At 34.9% G+C, this 12930-nt stretch overlaps 1 protein-coding gene across 1 annotated transcript in view; it reads right to left on the bottom strand.

Moving 5' to 3' along the window:
• The window catches only part of LOC129249818 (uncharacterized), a 30576-nt gene extending 18467 nt beyond the window's left edge, over nt 1-12109 (bottom strand). The window contains exons 1-2 of the mRNA XM_054889479.1: nt 11948-12109; nt 11624-11885 (exon numbers count right to left, since the gene is read on the bottom strand). The gene's annotated coding sequence lies outside the window, so the exon portion shown is untranslated. The remainder of the gene's footprint in view (nt 1-11623; nt 11886-11947) is intronic.
• Nucleotides 12110-12930: the final 821 nt, after the last annotated feature.

The following is a 12930-nucleotide window of genomic DNA, read 5'->3' as shown; positions in this document are numbered from 1 at the left end:
TTATGGGCGACCGGATCTATTCATCACATTTACATGCAATCCGAAGTGGGTCGATGTGTCTGATTGTTTATTTGATGGTCAGGTGCCAAAAGATCGGCATGGCATAACGGCCCGTGTATTTCAACAAAAATTGAAAAAATTAATGGATCTGATTGTCAAACTCCGTGTATTTGGAGAAGTGCGGTGCTTTATGTATACCATAGAGTGGCAAAAAAGGGGCTTACCTCACGCACATATCTTGATTTGGTTGGTACACAAAATAACACCTGATATGATTGATATTGCCATATCGGCCGAAATTCCAGATCAAACCATCGACCCAGGACTATTCGAAGTTGTCACGAAAAATTTGATTCACGGTCCCTGTGGTGATATTAATCGAAATTCTCCCTGTATGATTGATGGCAAATGTTCGAAACGTTTTCCAAAACAAATGATTGCTGAAACAATTACAGGAGATGATGGATATCCACAGTATCGTCGACGATCAACTGAAGACAACGGTAAATCAACTGTAATTAAACTTCAAAATCAAGACGTCGAAATCGATAACCGGTGGATAGTTCCGTACTCACCGATACTGTCAAAAATGTTCAACGCTCACATAAATGTAGAATATTGCAATTCTGTAAAATCAATCAAATATATTTGCAAGTATGTGAATAAGGGCAGCGATATGACTGTTTTTGGAGTGGCTCCTGAAAATAGTCATGATGAAATTTTACAGTATCAAATGGGGCGCTATATTAGTACGAATGAAGCTGTATGGCGTATTTTATCGTTTCCAATTCATGACAGACATCCCGTTGTTGTACATTTGGCAGTTCATCTTGAAAACGGCCAACGTGTTTACTTCACTGCTGCAAATGCCGCACAAAGAGCAGTAGAACCACGAGCAACTACACTGACAGCTTTTTTCCAATTATGTGAAACGGATGAATTTGCCAGGACTTTACTATTTCACATGGAATGCATCAACAAAAAAATGTCAACGTCGCAAACAAGGCACATCTGTTGATGGTTATCCAGGTATTTTTCGAACAGATGCTTTGGGACGCATTTATACAGTTAGTCCAGCTAATATTGAATGTTTTTACTTGCGACTTTTGTTGGTGAACGTACATGGACCGCAATCATTCCAACATTTACGAACTATCAATGGTCAAATGTGCGCCACATACCGTGAAGCATGTCACCAATTGCATTTGCTGGAAGATGATACGCATTGGGATTCTACGCTTCGTGATGCATCAATTCCATCTCCACCAAATCAAATTCGTATGTTATTTGCGATCATAATATCAACATGTTTTCCATCAAATCCACTGGAATTGTGGAATAAATACAAAGATTTCAAGGCTGAAGACATTTTTATTCGACTTCAACATCGTTCAAATGATCCTGCATTGCTGCTGACATTGGAAATGTATAATGAAGCCTTGATAATGATCGAAGATTTGTGCCTTACTATTGCAAATAAAGCATTAGGGCAATTAGGATTGACTCAACCAAATCGTCCAATGCATGATTTATTTGAACGAGAATTGCAACGCGAACAGCAATTCGATCGTGATGAATTGCGTGCGTTCGTACAAACGTATACTCCACAATTAAATGATCAACAAAAAGATGCATATGACAAAGTGATGCAAGCTGTCAATGACAACACTGGTGGATTGTATTTTTAGATGCACCTGGCGGCACTGGAAAAACATTTTTGATATCATTGATATTGGCAACGGTTCGGTCGGAACGAAAAATCGCATTGGCACTTGCTTCTTCCGGTATTGCAGCTACATTACTTGATAGCGGCCACACAGCACATTCCGCCTTGAAATTGCCATTGAACATGCAAGCAATTGAAACACCAACATGCAATATTTCAAGGAGTTCTGGAATGGCTAAAGTCTTGCAACAAACATCGATTATTTTATGGGACGAATGTCCAATGGCCCATAAAAAATCTTTGGAAGCCTTAAGTCGAACATTGCAAGATTTGAGACAGAGTCAACAGCTGTTTGGCGGTGCATTAATATTGTTATCTGGTGATTTTCGTCAAACGTTGCCTGTTATTCCGAGATCAACACCAGCTGATGAAATTAATGCATGTTTGAAAAGTTCATTTTTGTGGGCACACGTACAAAGGCTTTCGTTGACGACCAACATGCGTGTTTTCAAAGCAATTGCTGAAAATTGGCAATGGAAAAATTGCAAGTGATCAAAATGGGTTTATCATGTTACCGAATAATTTTTGCATAATTGTATCATCAAAACAAGAACTCATTGATCGCGTTTTCCCAAATATTGTTCAAAATTACAATAACCATGATTGGTTACGAGAACGTGCAATTTTAGCACCAAAAAATATCAATGTCAATGAAATCAATTTCCACATCCAGGAAAAATTGCCAGGTGATTCGGTAACATATAAATCCATTGATACTGCTATGAATAATGAAGACGCAGTCAATTATCCGGTCGAATTTTTAAATTCTTTGGAACCACCAGTCATGCCACCGCATAATTTGAATTTGAAAGTTGTTTCATCGATTATACTTCTCCGAAATCTTAATGCACCGAAACTTTATAATGGGACGAGACTTTCAGTGAAGAAATTGATGCCAAATTTAATTCAAGCAACAATTCTCACTGGCAAAGCAAAAGGTGAAATTGTACCAATACCGCGCATCCCATTAATATCAACGGACATGCCATTCGAATTTAAACGTCTTCAATTTCCTGTTCGGCTATCTTTTGCTATGACCGTAAACAAAGCCCAAGGGCAAACGCTCCAGGTTTGTGGAGTTAATTTAGAGGAAACTTGCTTTTCCCACGGCCAACTATACGTTGCATGTTCGAGAGTTGGAGCGTCACAAAATTTGTTTATTTATGCACCACACAATAAAACAAAAAATGTTGTGTATACAATTGTATTAAATTAAACGTTGCTCTTCTTTTTCCGAAATAAAAATAAAAATTATTTCATTTTATTTTGTACGTTATTGTGTTCACAAATCAAATCCTTTTAGCAATCAATTTTTTATCGAATTGCAAGTCATTTTGGACGAAAATATAATAAAAAATTGAATGCTCCAGGAGGAACTGGAAAAACATTTTTAACTTTATTTATTTTAGCATAATTTATTTAGCGTAAGAAATTGAAATTGATATTAAAGAATCAAAGTTTAATTACAAGTTTTTATCGGCTCTTTCACCTTACCTGTATATAGGTGACCACCACAATCAAATTTTAAAAAAGTACAGAAAAGGTTATTGTGACTAATTCAACTGTTTAAACATTTTACAAGTTCTATAAAGAAAACTTAATATGAAAAATTTTTTGCGATATAAAAAAAAAAAAACATTTTATGTATGGTGGTGCGAAGCCCACTGGGTAATGCTAGTCTATATATATAAAAAGAAGTTACATTTCCTTGGTAATCTTATAACTCAAGAACGGGCTCACCTATCCAAACCAAATTTTTAGGCTTTGTTTGGACTATTCAGTAGATGGTTTGTGTTTTGAAATTTTAAGAATCGGATACCAGGGTCTCGAGAAATAGGCCAAAACGTGAACCCGGGTAACCCTAGGATGTGTTTGTAAAATATGGGTAGCAAATGGAAGCTGTTGATGATTTCTATAGTATAGAGTATTTTTCATACCGTTCCGTGACTAGGGTTTCGAGATATAATCCAAAACGTGGACCCGGGTAACCCTAGGATGTGTTTGTACAATATGGGCAGCAAATGGAAGCTGCTGATGATTCTATAGTATAGAGTATTTTTGATGCCGCTCCGTGACTAGGGTCTCGAGATATCGGCCAAAATGTGGACCCCGATAACTTAAGGATGTGTTCGTACAATATGGGTAGCAAATGGGAGCCGTTGATGATTTCTATAGTATAGAGTATTTTTAATGCCCCTCCGTAACTAGGGTCTCGAGATATAGACCAAAACGTGGACCTGGATAGCCCTAGGATGTGTTTGAACCACATGAGTATCCATTTCGGCAAAAATGTAAAGCACTTATGGATTTAATTGTGAATTTATATGTATTTGGGGAGGTGCGTTGCCATATGTACTCCATCGAATGGCAGAAACGGGGATTGCCGCACGCATATATACTAATTTGGCTGGTACATAAAATAACTCCGGATCAAATCGATATCCTTATATCAGCTGAAATTCCTAACCACACTGCTGATCCTGAGTTATTTCAAGTTGTCGTTAAAAACATGATACATGGACCGTGCGGTGAACTAAATGTGAATTCACCATGTATGATTGATGAAAAGTGTTCGAAACGATACCCAAGGAAATTTACTTCAGACACAATAACGGGCAATGGCGGATATCCGTTGTATCGACGTAGATCACCTAATGATAATGGCAAAACGGCAATCATTAGAATGCATAACCAGGAAGTTGAAGTTGATAATCGTTAGGTGTTTCCGTATTGCCCATTATTATCGAAAATATTCAACGCTCATATAAATGTGGAATATTGTAATTCTGTCAACTCCATTAAATATATTTTCAAGTATGTAAATAAAGGGAGCGATATGGCTATTTTCGGTGTTGGTGGTGATAATAGAAATGATGAAATTACTCAGTATCAAATGGGTCGCTATATTAGTAGCAATGAAGCTGTCTGGAGGATTATGTCGTTTCCAATGCACGAAAGGCATCCTGCGGTTGTTCACTTGGCTGTGCATCTTGAGAATGGCCAACGTGTTTATTTTAATGTAGCAAATTTGTTGGAAAGAGCAGCGCAACCCCCAGCAACTACGTTAACAGGTTTTTTCAAATTATGCGAAACTGATACATTTGCGATAACTTTGTTATATTCTGAAGTGCCTCAGTATTACACATGGAATGTGTCTTCGAAAAAATTTCAAAGACGTAAACAAGGAACAGCAGTTCATGGACATCCTGGCATTTTCCAAACAGATGCAATTGGCAGAATATATACAGTACATCCAAACAATGTTGAGTGTTTTTATTTGAGATTGTTATTAGTTAACGTGAATGGCCCAAAATCATTTGAAGAATTGAGAACAGTCAACAGTCATTTGTGTGAAACATACCGTGAAGCATGCCAACTTTTGCATTTGTTGGAGGATGATGCACATTGGGATTCAACACTTCATGATGCATCTATTTCGGCTCATCCTCAATAAATACGAATGCTGTTTGCCGTTATATTATCAACATGTATGCCATCAAATCCACTTGAATTATGAAACAAATATAAACATAATATTGCAGAAGATATTTTAATTCGTATGCGTCATCATGCAAGAAATCCTGATTTGTTGATAACTTTGGAAATGTACAACGAAGCTTTGATAACAATTGAAGATATGTGTCTACGGATTGCAAATAAAACATTAGTACAATTGGGTATGACCGCACCAAATCGTGACATGCATGATCTGTTTGATCGTGAATTGCAACGTGAGCAGGAATTCAATTCTAATGATTTGCGTTTATTTGTACAATCGAATATAACCAAAATGAATATTCAGCAAAAACATTTATGTGACACAATCATGCAAGCCATTTCCAATAATGCAGGTGGGTTATATTTCTTGGATGCACCTGGTGGTACAGGCAAAACGTTCGTTATATCACGGATTTTAGCCACTATTCGATTGGAACAGAAAATTGCATTGGCACTTGCATCTTCGGGAATTGCTGCTACATTATAAGAAGGTGGTCGGACAGCACACTCTGCATTAATATTGGCATTGAATGTACAGGTGATTGAAACTCCAATTTGCAATATTTAAAGAAATTCTGCTATGGCAAAAGTTCTGCGATTAACGTCAATTATTTTATGGGATGAGTGTACAATGGCGAATAAAAAATTACTAGAAGCATTTAATCGAACAATGCAAGATTTACGTGGTAACCAACAGCTTTTTGGTGGTGCTTTGATATTACTGTCAGGGGATTTTCGACAAACATTGCCTGTCATTCCTCGGTCAACTCCTGCTGATGAAATAAATGCATGTTTGAAGTCATCAGTTCTTTGAAGATATGTACAAAAATTGACACTGAACATTAATATGCGTATTCACCTACAAAATGATCCAGCTGCCCATGAGTTTTCAAAACAATTGTTACAAATTGGTGATGGCAAAATACAAATCGACAGAACCAACGGATTGATTACTGTACCGAACAATTTTTGTGCAATTACGAAATCGATAGATGAATTGATTGAATGTGTTTTTCCAAATATTCTTTAGAAACTTAATTTTTGTTATAATTCTGTTCTGAGGTAGTTGACTATAACTGATCCTTCGATTTGCTATTACTTCATTATAGGTCCCTTTGTCATTAAAATTTATTTTCTACTTTTTAGTTCGATCAGCAATAAAAGCGTGTTTTTTAGTTTTTTTAAACTATTTTTATTTTCTACTTTTTAGTTCGATTAGCAAAAAAGCGTGTTTTTTAGTTTTTTTTAACTATTTTTTATTTTTAGTATATGTAGGTGTTTACGAGTAATATACTAATATATTACACAACCGCACACTGAATACTAACCTCAATGGTGGTGTGGAAACTAAAAATTCCCAATTTTTGTTTAAAAAAATACCCAATTCATGTTTCTACCGGTATGGCAATATTGGCAAATGTTATAAAAAATGCACATTTTTCAGCGCTCTCACGAGAAAAAGAGTTTCCCATATAGTCATCTATGTTGTGTGTTCCGAGTCGATCAGATTTTTAGAAGCTAGTGAAAATTAAGCTCAAAGATTCCGTTACAGTCATTCATACATACAACCCGAGCTAATAAAAGTGTGTTAAAAATAAACTCTCTGCGATTCACCACCCAAGGGACCCTCCAGAGAAGTATGAAGGAAAACATAATAAAAAATACTTTAAGAAAAGAAAAAAATACACCAAATTTAGTAAAAATTTAAAATGAAGAAATTAAAATTTCTAATTCAAATTTTTAAAACAAATTTTCAGTTTAATTTTTAAAAGCCAAAATTAAGTAAATTCTTAACAATGGCAAACCCCAATAATCTTGTCCGACCCCCTGTTCTTAACGCACCCCTACAACCAGGTGTTTCGAATTGCAACTCCAATTCATTTAACATGGACCAACTGACTATCTTAGTGACAGGACTAGTGAACAATATTATAAGACAAGAAGGACGGAATTTAGTCCAGGCAGCCCAATCCCAGAAATTAACGAAGTCATCTCACAACTAGGAAATAACAAATACTTTTCCGTTCTTGACCTGAAAAGTGGCTTCCATCAGATTCCATTAAAGGAATGCGACATTGAGAAGACAGCCTTTTCAATTAATAACGGAAAATATGAGTTTACTAGACTCCCATTCGGTCTAAAGAATGCACCCGCTATTTTTCAGCGAGCTTTAGACGACATTTTGAAGGAACATATCGGTAAAACATGTTATGTCTATATAGACAACATAATAGTGTTTGGCAAAGACGAACAGAGCCACCTCCAAAATGTCGAACAAATTTTTCACACGCTAGAAAAAGCGAATATGAAAGTCTAATTGGACAAGTGTGAGTTTTTTCGAAAGGGAGTCGAATTTTTAGGAATCATCATATCCCCGCAAGGTATAAAAACCAATCCCGTCAAAGTAAGTGCAATTCAAAATTTTCCATGTCCAAAAACCTTGAAAGACCTTAGACCTTTCCTCGGACTATCAGGCTATTATCGGCGCTTTATCAGAGATTATGCCATGCTAGCAAAACCTCTGACCTCGCTTTTGAGAGGGGAAGATGGACGAGTGTCCAAAAATGCCTCCAGCAAAAAGCTAGTTGCGTTCAATAAACTGCCTTCAGGAATATAAAAACAGCGTTAACTTCAGAAGAAGTTATTTTATCATACCCCAATTTCAAAGAGGAGTTTCACCTTACGACAGATGCATCAAACTACGCTGCTAGGTGCTGTCCTCGAACAATCAGGAAAGCCAATTACCTTCATATCCCGATCACTGAATAAGTCAGAGGAAAGTTATGCCGCGAATGAAAATTGAAATGGATGGTGGCAATAATTTGGGCCCTCACTTCACTGAGGAACTATTTATACGGATCCGCTAAAGTTGTAATTTTTACAGATCACCAACCGCTCAACTTTGCATTAAGCAACAAAAACCATAATGGAAAAATGAAAAGGTGGAAGTGCATCCTCGAAGAATATAACTACGAGATGAAGTTTAAACCCGGAAAAACCAACGTCGTAGCAGACGCACTTTCGAGACCCCCACAAACGGACATTAATACTCTTACAACTACAGACCATAGCGACGAAAGTTCCTCACACCTCCTATATCCCGTCCTAAAACGTGAAACAATCCAAACTTTCGAAATCCTTAATACCCTAAAACCTATTAACGACATTAAAAGGAAAATATCAATTGATAATTTGGAAAGGCATGGAAATTTATAGCCGGATCTCCTGATCACGAAGACTTAAATATAATAACTAATAATTTGAATAATCTAAATGAAAACAACGACAAACAAGTAGTAATAAACAATGTATTTGAAAAACGTATAAATATTATATCTGGCATAGTAAATAAGATGTTGAACACCATCAGAAAAGATGATAGTATTGTAATGGAAACTATAGTAAATTTGCAAAACAAAATTAGATTAATAGAAGAAGAATTAATTAATATAGGATACGCCATTCAATGGGCAAAGAGCGATATAATTAACTCTGTATTACTAAGTAAAGAAGAAATCGAATTTTCAATTAGCAAACTAAAAATGGAAAATGTTCCATTTACGAGTGCCGAAGATGCACTAAGATTAGCAAAAATAAACGTTTTGAGTAAAGATATGAAAATCATTTATATTATTAAAATACCCCTAACAATAAGTGAAACATTCAAAGGCATAATTGTAAGACCTGTTAAGAAAATGAATAATATTATAATTGAAACAAAATACAAAGAAATTCTAAAAGGAAAAGATAAATTATATGATATCAAAAATAAATGTGAAACTTACAATGATTTAATGATTTGCAAAGAAGCAGATGTCATAGATATTAGTAATGATTTATGTATATCTAGAATGATAAATAGCAATGACCACCACATACCAACAATAGAAAAAATAAACAAAGGCGTAATTCTACTCAACAAATTCAGCGGTAAAATAGAAGCCAATAAAATGGCACAGGAGATAAACGGAACCCATGTTGTAATATTTTACAACGCTACCAATAGAATCAACAACAAAGAATATAGTAATATAGAAGTAATGCCAATTACATCTATCCCAGCAATATTACAGCCAACTCCATTAGAGAAGAACCATATCGAGATACTTTCGCTCGAGTCCCTAAAGGACTTACATATAAACAACACACATAGAATAAATTCTCTCAAAAAGGCAACACTATCCATCGGAGGCTTAATATCCATAACATCCGTGATAACCATTGCGCTTTTCATTTTGCTAAAGAAAAAAATCAATAAAGATACAATAAATCGAGAAAGAAGTATCAAAGCCTAAAGCAGGAAGCCCGCAACAAGAAAGTAATGACATTCCAACATACGTAAAATTCAACGACTTACCCTTCTATTAATGATCGAGGACAATCATACTTAAGACGAAAGGAGTTAACACCACACCTTACAAAACCTCGAATTGGACAATAACCCCATGGGTTAGTGGCACCGATAATACATCCGGTGAATTTGTTATAACCGCTGACGCTGCATCAGCATTCCACGAACATTTACATCAAATTAGTAAATGTATCGATCAGCAACAATAATGAGTCAACAACAGTCAGCATATTGATGGTCGAAATAGGTGTAATGTAGAAGTAAGAAACATAATGTAATTAATCTTAAGTTGAGCTTAAACGAATAAAGACAAATGAATCGGACAATAGTCCGATTGTCCTTTTTAAAAAATTAAAATCGAAATGTAAAATATTAACTTACATATGTACATATGTAAATACCTTGTTTATACTTTGTTGCCACCTCCAGGCTAGTTAAACAAAAATGATAATCCTTGTCAGCTGACAAAAGAATATTTTTCTTTAAAACAAGAAAATTTAAACAAGACCAATAAATTTGCGCAATATTACTTAAAGAAATAAAATAACATATATGATTTTGCATCAACGTCACACTTTTCTGGATATGTATATGAAAAAAATTCAAGAAATTAGTTTGCAAAATAAAAAATATTAATCGCATAAGTAATGGTATGCGCGCCTATTATTGCAAGCAAATAAAAACCAAACAAAACAAAAAAATTGGAAAATTGGATTAGTTACAAAGCCGTGTGTACATTAACTACTACAAATACTAATAATTCTGCGTGATTAGAGGCCTTGGTGTTTTGAGTGTTTGAATTTTATCTCTAGAAATGTAATTTTTTATACGCATTTTACAGATAGAAAACCGAATGTTCATCAAGAAAATCTACTCTTGGACTTAATCCTTACCCTGAAAATGTATTTGTAAAATATGTTTAACTAAGTAAGTTACAAGCAGCGTACAAAAATTCGTAAGATTTCAATCCAGCTTGTAATCATACTTAGAGAATGGTAAACCATTGGAGATTCAAACATACTACATGCATACATACAGTATGTCAATATGCTCCATAGAAAAATATAGCACACTTTTTTTATCTTTGACTTCTTTTTTGTACTGAATCATATTTATTCACAGCATTTAAAGAGAAAAAAACTTGAAATTCTTTGGAAAAACATGATCTAGAGTAACAAAAACAAATAAGACACTATTTCGACACCGTCAATAAACTGTTTTTACATGTTGCTTTTTTAATTTCTTCAGGATGTGTGGATGCAATATTAACTTCTATTTGCAATGATCACTTTGATATGTTCGTTTTATCATTCAGTGAACAATTTCGGCTTTATTTATACTTTAAATTTAAATACTTTTTTTAAAAATGCCTGGCAAAACATAATCTTTGATATTACGCAATTATAAATAAAGAGTGCTAATTTTTTCTATTGAAGTAGAAAAATTGAATTTATTTTCTATGCCAAAACTCTTTGTTGACATACTGTATGCATTGTATGTAGATACCGTAAATTGAGCCCTAATGGTAATGGATATTTCGCTGCAAAGCGTCGTCACCGTACTGTATTTAAACGATGGTAGCAACCAACAGTCAGGGTTTTTCATAAACTACATATGTATATTATCTATTTGTATTTACTTTTCCAATGAGCTGCAACTTAGGGGTGTGTGGCTGTGTCAGTCTCCGATTTCCTTTAATTGCTAATACACCCCACCTAACATCCTGGATTCTGCTGTTTCTGAAATGGCTTTGAAACATACTAATATTGTCAATATTACAAATATAACTGCCTTATTATACACACATATACGTATGCACATATGTATGAATGTGCTTGCAAAAAATGTTTAAACATCTTATGGGGAAGGTATGGCTATTGTACACGCTGCACTATATTATCCATAAAGCTTGTAGTCACGCATTGACGAATAAACATTGAAACATGAACATAAACACACGCAAAAACACAGTAATGTGTCGATGGTTTTTCCTTTATTGCTAACGTCTGTTATTTATTGTATCAATCATATATGTAACCACTTCTCACAGGCATTCCATCCGCGAAGCTCTTGTTCTCCTCTTTTCTGTTGCATACTAGATAGCTTAGTGAGTTACATATGTGTGCATTTTCTTTATCTATTAAATTGCATATACGTTTATGCGTAGGTTTATTTTTAAGGGAATTTACATATGTATGTGGGTATGTCTACATTCATAATTACTGCTAAGATTAGAACTCCTTAAATGCACACTTATGTATTCTTCTTCCACATAATATTTGCGTTAGCCGTAAACTGGAACATTTTCTTCTATTTAACAATTGTGAATTTATCAAAAAAATTTGTTGATAATATAATTGTAAATAACTAACTTGTTTAACCAGATTTCGTCGGCCGTACGTTTCAAACGTATCGAAAAGTAAGAACTGTTTGGTTCTTCGTAAAGTTTGCATTGTTTGGTCAAATATTCGTGGCTTGCTTTAGAGCTTTCGTCTCCGTTCGCATCAAGCGTGAAATTACGAAGGAGAGCGAACGCCGAGATAACAAGCGAGCGCAATTTCGTTAACACTGTTGTTGAATTATCATTTATTTGAGTAGCAGGAAGAAACTATTTCCAATAACTAGCATAAAAACAGCCACTCTCTCATTCATAATGTACATATGTATATACTTTTAAAAATCAGCGACGTTACCAGACTGGGTAAATGCGGATATAAAAAGCAGCTTTACTACATGCCTAAATTTATCAAACTAGCTTAACTTAATTTCATAAAATTAATATTCTATGTCACACGTATGTTCATATTCCGAAACTCAGTGTACTATATTTTGATTTTGCTTTTAGTTATAACAGATATCAGCGGATTTCACACGGAATACGGTAATGTGACAGCTTTGACCCGATTCCATCCTTTGATTTCGTTGCTGATTAATCAATTTATTGTTATTACAGGAGATACACTCTATGTAGCTTGTCAGCTTTGTTTCTTTTCGACCTTGTACTCCGGCAATATTGATTTCCCTCTTCATCTTAACCGAATAAATCTGAATATTCCATGCAGAAACTTCCGCAATTCCAAAATATTTGGAGTTGGCGTAAACACGAAGGTCGACAGTGTTAAGGCTCTGATTACTTATGTATATATTAGGGCGGGTCGATTTAAAAATCGCTCATTGCTCTGTGAAAATACTGTTCTGCAGCCTTTTTAGATGTTGAACAAGCATTTGACAGGGTATGGCACCAGGGACTTCTGTTCAAAGTAAAAAAGATATTACCAGCACATTTCTATCTGCTACTTAAATCTTATTTCTTCACTTCTATGTAAGGCACGGGGATGCCTCATCTGAAATTTAA

Source organism: Anastrepha obliqua, chromosome 6, assembly GCF_027943255.1.
Source record: "Anastrepha obliqua isolate idAnaObli1 chromosome 6, idAnaObli1_1.0, whole genome shotgun sequence".
In the NCBI taxonomy this organism is placed as follows: Eukaryota; Metazoa; Arthropoda; class Insecta; order Diptera; family Tephritidae; genus Anastrepha; species Anastrepha obliqua.
The sequence above is the reverse complement of the archived record's forward strand: the minus strand, read 5'-3'. Positions and strand labels throughout refer to the sequence as shown.